This window comes from Macadamia integrifolia, chromosome 5 (genome assembly GCF_013358625.1).
Source record: "Macadamia integrifolia cultivar HAES 741 chromosome 5, SCU_Mint_v3, whole genome shotgun sequence".
Taxonomy (NCBI): domain Eukaryota; kingdom Viridiplantae; phylum Streptophyta; class Magnoliopsida; order Proteales; family Proteaceae; genus Macadamia; species Macadamia integrifolia.
The window spans coordinates 802,908-811,499 of record NC_056561.1 but is presented as its reverse complement, the minus strand read 5'-3'; the positions used below and the strand labels follow the sequence as shown (position 1 = coordinate 811,499).

Here is an 8,592-nt window from a genome sequence, read left to right as displayed (position 1 = left end):
GTACCCGCCGGTTGGGCCTAAAGGCCCCCTGCCTTCTCAGGTGGGTACCCACAGGCGGGTAGGAGCCCGCCGGTTGTACCCACCGGTCTTGGCGGAAAAGACACTGTTTCTTCCACATTTTCTCCATTCTTTGGGGAATCAAAGGGGGTTTTTTCCCACCCATTCTTCACACCTTCAAGGTCCTATAGGATGGTTCTAACCTAGATCTAGGTTAGATTCAAGTGAGGGAAACCATCTTACCTTCTTTGCTCAAGAATGACTTAAAACCCTCCAAATCACTTCAAACCCACTATACTTCTTCTACCTTGTCAATATCTCTTCAAATCCTTCAAGATCAACACATAAATCATCTATTAAACCTTAGATTCATCATTTCAAAGGGTATTTACAAGATCTCAAGAAACCATACTCGAATCAAGGGTTTAAAACTTGGGTATAGTGAATGTTCACAAAACCTAACTTTTCTTACCTCCAACTGTAGATCTAGAGTTGAAGATCACTCTCCCGACACCGGAATGGGAAGATCGAGCTTCGGCACCGCTGAGATCCTTCCTTTCTTCCTCTTCCTTCTCTTCCCTTCTTCCTCCCTTTCTTTTTTCTCTCCTCTTTACTTTCCTCACCAACGTACGGGGGTAATAAATAGAAAGAAAAGAAATTCATAAAGCCTTATATATACCATTCCTAATTAAGTGAATAGTGCACTTGGATGGGTCACTCAGGTGGGTGCACCCACCTGTCCTACCCACCTGAGAGCCAAAACTTGGGATTTTGACCGGGTTCGGACCTCGGCGCGAACCCCACCCCAGGCATATGATGTAGCATATGTATATACCTTAAAATACGGATATAATACCTGTTTTATCCGTACATATCCTTATGGTAGGTGCATGTACACGGTTTGGGCACTCCCGTCTCTTCTGACACTGGCTCGGACTTGTCGGGCCAGCCGGTGTTTAAGGTCACCCGTGCCATCATAGCCCATAAGGAACCCGCTCTAATTTCCTCTGGCTCGGTTCCTGCATGGTTAAACCGGTTCAACCGTGAAATCAGACCGGGTTTAAGAAGTGGGGTATTACAATCACTCCTTCCATTTCTTCACCGTGGAAGGCATATTAAGGAACATATTCAACTTCATATAGGGACCATCCCTATCCCTCTTGGTGAAGTAGTATCACCCTGAGATGTGCCTCTTCACCAAGAATAGCTTACGAAAAACCTCCAACGTTGTAGTTTGGCCCAGCTTCGAGACAAACACTTCAAAGCTAAGAAGAAAGCGCCAGGAGTTGGGGGTAATTTGGCTCGAAGCAAGGCCCCAGTACTCCAGAGCCGAGCTAACCAATTTGGGCACCAAAATCCTAAGGCCGCTCTGAATGGCAACATCATAGAGGGCCACCTCATCCCTAGAGGTGTCCATGCGCTCATCATCATCAGGGACACGCATCACCATATACTCGGGGACATTGTACCGAGCCCGAATCAGGTCTAGGACCTTGGGCGTCAGAATACTCTTGGTGGTAGCAGCAGTTTTTTTCCCACTAGAGGAAGAAGCAGAGCCTTCCCCCTTAGACTCTACTAGGCCTACCTCAGCACCTTAGCACTTGATGGTCCTGCCACCGAGGTGCCTGCCTCCTCGGCACTGGGAGGCTCGGCTAGGATACCCGAGCCAGGATCAGCCCTGGTTGGCTTGGCTACTGACGAGTCAGGATCGGCGCTGGTCGACTTGGCTGGTGGCGAGACCACCTCCATAGGCTCAGAACCCGAGCTACTACCATAGCTTGAGTTGCTATCAGGAACCTGAACTGCTTGAAGTATCGTTGCTAGAGGACAAAGGATCAAGGATGGGACACTCTAGCTGGTTCTCCTCGGGCCTTACGACTGTCAAAGGAGTTTGGTCGGGTGAGTCATCATGGACAGATGCCATGTTAGGATCACCAGGTCCGACGCTAGGAAGAGTGGAGGGATGAGCAGTAGAGGAGTGAGTCAAAACCATAGTATGATCTACTTCCTGATTAAAGGACGAGATGATAGACGAACGGGTTAGAGACAGATCGTTGAAGTCGAGCTGAGCTATGACTCTGAGGATGACAACGTCGAAACTAGGAGTGAGTTGAACTGACTTGATCTCTCAAACAAACACGAAGTCTTCTGGGTAGAAGAGCGTCCTATTTATAAGAAAAATCAATGAAGAATGAACGACTAGATTTGGCCGAGATCGACGGTTACCTAAAGCGGTCTCTTCGCCTGCCTGAGGTGAAATAATGACAGAGCGACATAAGGCAGAAGCAGCACATTTCGCGCTGAACGAACGATGCATGTCGTACGAAAGTTGAAGATTGAATTTAATGCTCTGCAACCTAATCTGAACTACTAGAGTGGGGATCTGGGGATGAGGCCAAGTATGTCCCCATCCTCAGCACGACTGAAGCATGTTTGCACTACATATGGCCGACCTGCCACCTTGGTCCCTCCTTATGTCGAGCAGCTACCTCGGCTCCTCCTCATACCGAGCAGCCACCTCAGTCCTTCCTCATGCCGAGCAGCCACCTCGGCCCCTCCTCATGTTTAGTAGCTATCTTGGCCCCTCCTTATACCGAGTAGCCACCGTAGCCTCTCTATAAGCCGACCTGCTACCTTGGTCTCTCCATAAGCCGACCTACCAGCTAGGCTTGGCACAATCAAGTAAAGCACCCAGAAACGTACACACGCCCACTCCTACATTCAAGGGACGTGACCCCTGATTATAGGGGCAGGACTCAATCCATTGCACGTCACTAGAAGTGTCCACCCTTCTCATGACTTGTACGTACAAGATAAGAAAAGAATATTCTCGGAACATGCTTTGGAATCCAGAATATTCCCAGGATCATAGAACCATTCTCCTTAAGGACTCCATGCCCAGTAGGACTCTCCATAGACGTTTCCTCTTTCTCTACTCCATTAGCAGTCTATAAATACTAAGGTAAACCTCCATCATGGGGATCTATCACTTCTCTTTACTGGAAAAACTCTCTTGAGTATCTATTGTGAAAAGATATAACTTAGGCATCGGAGAGTCCCTCGTTGGGTCAACCCGGCTCTCCCCTGTCTTCTCTTCTGTGTAGATCCATTGGAGCATCAGGAGCTGCAAAGAAGATCGGCTGGTCAATTTTTACCACATCAGGTAGTGTTCTCATTATTATTTTTCTGATTAGCCAATGCATGAGCTTCTTTCACTGTAGTAAATGTTAAGAAAGACTATTTAATTGCTTGGTTGTGCCATCTGTTAGAATACATAAGTTCTCCAGAGAGTATTTTCTTAAAATTCAGATTGGGCTGCATAAGTAATCCACCTAGCATATTGTTGAAATGTTAATCTAGTGAGGACCTTACCTGGGTTATACCTTTAGACTCTCCATTTGTTTCCAATAGCGACTTCCACCAACATTGCAGCTAGAAACTACAAGATTCTGACGGCTAAGAGTGTCTTTTCCATCACAGAACTAGACTTGATACTTCAACTGTTTCCATCTGGTAAGGGTGAAGCTTCTAAATGATCTGCCCAGACTCTGCTGATGAACATCATGTCCCTGTTGGACCTTCGACTAAGGCGGAGGTGACTGGCCGTACCCAGTCACCGGGGAAACCACGATCATCATGGTGCTCAATTGTCAGGGGATTGGTCCACCCTCGATAAAAAGGGAGCTCAAACTCCTCCTAAATAAAACTGGACCAACTTTATGCTTTCTTTCAGAAACCAAGTCCAGTAAACATTGCCTTCACTCTCTCTATCGATCCTTAGCATTCACAAATTTTGTTTGTTCCCCTGCATCACAGGGTGCTAGCGGTCTTCTTCTTTTATGGTGTAGCCATGTGCAACTGAATGTATTATGGTTATCTTCATGGTGCATCCACACTGAAGTGGTTTTCCCAGATTTTAATCAATGTTGGACGATGACTTTCGTTTACCTAAGTTGTGTTGAATCCATTAGGACAAACCAATATGCTATTTTGGAAAATATAGCTGCTACAACTCATAATCCCTGGCTACTAATGGGTGATTGGAATTCCTATATGAACATTGATGATAAAATGGGAGGCAGACAACTTAGAATTCAGCAAATTCGTCAAATAAAAGAATTCATCAATCGAGCATGCATACAAGAAATTAGTCCACAAAGCACCACGTTCACCTAGACAAATAGGCAACAAGGGGCTAACCGAATTGAGGCTAAATTAGACCGGTTCCTGGATAATGATGCATAGATGGAATTATACCCGTCTGCTACTATCCGCACATAATACATGGCAACATCAAACCACAAGGCAATCCTTCTTGACACAGAGTCTTTTCAACCTCATGGTTGGAGGCCTTTCCGATTTGAAGCTTTTTGGACTACTAGAGCCTTCATTTCTGGACATTGTCTTAGACACTTGGAACTCAAGGCTGAGTAGAGGTTCACCCTCCTTCAAATTATGCAAAAAATTGGCAAGCCTCACCACCACACTTAAACATTGGAACAAAAATAATGTCGGCAATATACACTTCAACATTGGGAAAACCAAAGCAGCCATTCTTGAATTGCAGAATACCAAACCCCAGCTCAGAAGCACCCAATGGTTCCAACTAGATAAGCAGTTGAATTCAAAGTTAAGGAAATACCTACACCAAGAGGAACTCCTTTGGCATCAGAAGTCCAGATCAGATTGGATTACTAAAGGAGATCGCAACACTCGCTATTTCCAGACTCTCACAACTAAGCGAATGGCCAAGAACATAATTAGATTCCTCTCATTTGAAGGACTAGTCCTCACTGATTAGTCCACTATCCAGCAGGCCTTTGTCCATCACTTCCAAGGCATTTTCAACTCTTCACACCCGTAACTAGATGATGTATACTTCACTCCAATCAGGGGGAGAGTTACGCTGGAGGGCAATTCAAATCTCAACTCACCGATAACAGCATAAGAGATATTAACCACTATCCGCTCCATACCAACACACAAATCTCTAGATCCAGATGGCTACAAAGGGAATTTCTTTCACAAAGCTTGGCCGATCATTGGGAGGGACATCATTGACTGCAATAAATTTTTTTTCTCCACAGGTCACTTCACCTGCTCGATTAATCATATGCTTATCACATTAATTCCCAAAGTTGACTCCCCATCATCAGTGGGAGATTTTTGGCCAATCAGCTTATGTAACTTCATATATAAAGTGATTAGCAAGATTATGGTGAACAAACTTCGACCCATCATGAATCGGGTAATTTCCTTCTCACAAAATGGTTTCATAAAAGGTAGGAACACACAAGATAACATTCTCATCACCAACGAGATTCTATAGAAATTTAAGAATACTCGTAGAGGAAAAAAGGGTTTCTTCTCTCTCAAGGTGGACTTAAGCAAAGCCTACGACAAAGTGGAATGGCGCTTCTTACAGAAAACTCTTCTTAACTTTGGCTTCGATTCTGGCTGGGTGGAAAAGATTATGTTTTTAGTAGAGAGTACGCAACTTAGCATCCTCATTAATGGGTACCCAACTCCATCATTCCGGCCGTCGAGGGGGGCTCCGCCAAGGGGACCCGTTATCTCCTTATTTATTTGTGCTTTGTGCGGAGTTGCTTTCTTCCCACTTATCTCTTGCACTGGCTGCTAAACAGCTTCATGGAGTTCAAATTTGTAGGAATGGTGAAAGGATTTCCCACATGGCGTTTGCTAATGACCTAATCTTCTTTGGGTAGGCTACGATGACTAAAGCTCATTGCCTGAATGATATTCTCTATTGCAGGTACTTTGGTCAAGCTATTAACCTGTAGAAGACTTGGCCACTTTAGCTCTAATGTTCCATCAGAAGTTAAAATTCAATTCTAGGAATTCTTTCAAATCGCTCCCACAAACTTGCTTGATCGGTATTTGGGCATACCTCTCACCACGGGAAAGTTATCTAAGGCCTATTGTGAGGACCTAGTTCAAAGGGTTTCCGCCAGTCTCTAGCATTGGAAAACCCAATATTCGAGCTTGGTAGGCAAACTTGTTCTCATCCACTCCACATTATCAGTCATGCCTCTATATACAATGTCATGCTTTAACCTCCCAAGATCGGTGCTCACAACATTGGACAGGATTAACAAAGATTTCTACTGGTCATGTGGTTCCTCATCACAGGTTCCCACCATCTCCTGGAAGGACATTTGTAAACCCAAATGGGTTGGTGGACTGACCATAAAGCAAGCATCCTATATGAATAAGGCACTTCTTGCAAAAAAAAGGTTGGGGGCTACTCACTCATCCTCATTCTCTATGGGCGAAGATGAACGAGAAATACTTTCTGCAGTCGACTTTCTTAGAAGCAATATGTCCCACCACTGCTTCCTGGGGATGGAAGGTGGTATGTTCTGCCCGCGAGCTGCTCAGATGTGGTCTTTTCAAACTGCTGGGAGATGGTGAGTCTATCAACCCATGGTCCGATTTTTGGATCCTGAATATTCTCCCAGCAAAAGGCCCCTTTTCCGCTCCCACCCAACGCACCGACTATAGTATTGTTAGAATTTATATTTTTTTTATTATAATTAAGGTTCAAAATGAGGTTTTTCTTTTACGTGTTTTATGACTTGTAATTGTGTGGGACCCTTAGGGTCAAGGTAGTGGAAAAATGGTCAATAACACCTTATGAGAGCCCTAAAGTCCATTCATGACCATTACCATGAGTGGAGAGGTGGGCAAAGAGAATTGATTTGGACTAATTTCATTTACAAAATTAATTCTCAATTCATGCCATAGGTTATTGCCAAATAGAGGTAAATGGTTAATGTCATTATATGGGTGGCTTAAAGTCCATTCATGGTCACTAACATGAGTGGGGAGGTGGGTTAAGAAATTGATTGGGATTAATTCAATTTATTGAATTAATTCCCAATTCATGTCCATATGACATTATTCTTCAATTAACTTGTCATTAGTTGGAGGTTACTCTTGGGGAATCCAAGAGGGTACAAGGATTGGTTTTGGGTTTATATAGACCCAACCAAATACCTTGTAGAGATATACATTCACACTTTGACACTCCATCTATTTCCACTCTTTGCAACCATACAAGTCTTTCTCTTTCATCTATTTTCTCTAAGTCTTGTGTAAGGTTAGAGGGGACTGCTGTGCTGTTGTTTTTTTTGCTCCTTGAAGGGACTATAAGAACTGCCTCATCTTTTAGTAAGAGGTTGTTTTATCTTGGAGGTAGAGATGTAGAACAACTCTTGACAGTAAAGGGCATCAATTACCTTAAAGGCAACACTCTAAGTGTGACTCAACTTCAATTCTGTTCAAAGCTTCTTCAGTTGCTGTGGTGGTGATTCAACATCTATGTCAAGCTTTTCCTCATCTCATTTCAGCCAATGATCAATACTACAACATCATAGTAGTTTCTACTGCAAAAACTTTGTATTGCAATTTGTTTTATTTTTGAAAGAAATTGTAATACAATTACCCAACAAGTATCAATGCTCATCAACCAAGAAGAAAAAACATGGAGACAAGACATTGTTTTGCATTGGTGGCCACCGAAAATTACCTCTCACATTCTTGCCATCCCGATTCCTCAAGTCCCCACTTCGGATAGATGGGTGTGGGCAGCCACTGCAAATGGAAAATTTTCGGTGGCTTCCGCATATAGCATCGCCATTGGGGGATTCTCTCAAGCCTCATCAGGTCAATGGTTAAAATTGTGGCACCTACCAACCATGTCAAAAATTCAGCACTTACTTTGGAAGACTACACACAACAAACTTCCACTCCCTGATCTGTTAAACCTGCGTGGATTCTCTATCAACCCCCTTTGTGCCATATGTTCAACTCTATCACAGACCCCCACCCATCTCTTTCTTCATTGCCTAGTTACGGAGCATATCTAGAAATTAGCGGGATTGGGGACAGTGCCATCTTGTTCATCTATTTCCATAGCAATCTCTTCAGTTATCAAGAGCTTTCGCCCCAACAACAGGCAACTCTCTCTCAAAGCAACGCTCTTCTGTTATATCATTTGGGAAATTTGGGTGAGCTATTGGAACCTCATCTTCCGAAGTCAGCAATTTCAACCTCAGAGACTGCTAGTTAATGCTATCAGAGGAGCCTGAGAGATCACATCTCTAATCTCTGTTCCTCCTCGCAATCCCATATTATTCTCTTAGTCTCCTCCCCCTAGAGGTATATGGAAAATTAATGTGGATGGGGTAAGCAAAGGAAACCCGAGGCCTGCGGGAATTGGTGGAATTTGTGGCGATAGTAATGGAACCTTCATATGCTGCTTTTCCGTAGGAGTTGGATTTAATCAGGCGATCACCGCCGAGGGATGGGGCAATTCGAAAAGCTCTCTTGCTGGCCTCCAAGCTCGAAAGGGCTGCTTTTATTATTGAGAGTGATAACATGTTGGTGATCAATATTCTCAATGGTAGCATTACCCTCTGGCCATGGCGTATCTCCACAATTATCTCTGACTGCCAACACATTGCTCAAACAATTCCACATCAGCAGTTTCAACATTCATACAAATAGGCGAATGCAGTTGTTGATAACCTTGCTTCGGAGGCTGCTTCTTTCCAAGATCCTTTTTCCTTAATG

The 8,592-nt window shown here is 43.9% G+C and overlaps 1 long non-coding RNA gene across 3 annotated transcripts; it reads left to right on the top strand.

Moving 5' to 3' along the window:
- The first annotated feature begins 2,933 nt into the window (after window positions 1-2,933).
- On the top strand, window positions 2,934-8,592 carry LOC122080142. Of its 3 annotated transcripts, none has more exons than XR_006140609.1 (3): window positions 2,947-3,160; window positions 5,771-6,425; window positions 8,290-8,592. It is a non-coding gene; the product is annotated as an uncharacterized LOC122080142 (long non-coding RNA). The 3 variants fall into 3 exon arrangements; XR_006140608.1 differs by having other exon boundaries at window positions 7,217-8,592; XR_006140607.1 differs by lacking the exon at window positions 8,290-8,592 and having other exon boundaries at window positions 2,934-3,160; window positions 5,771-6,578.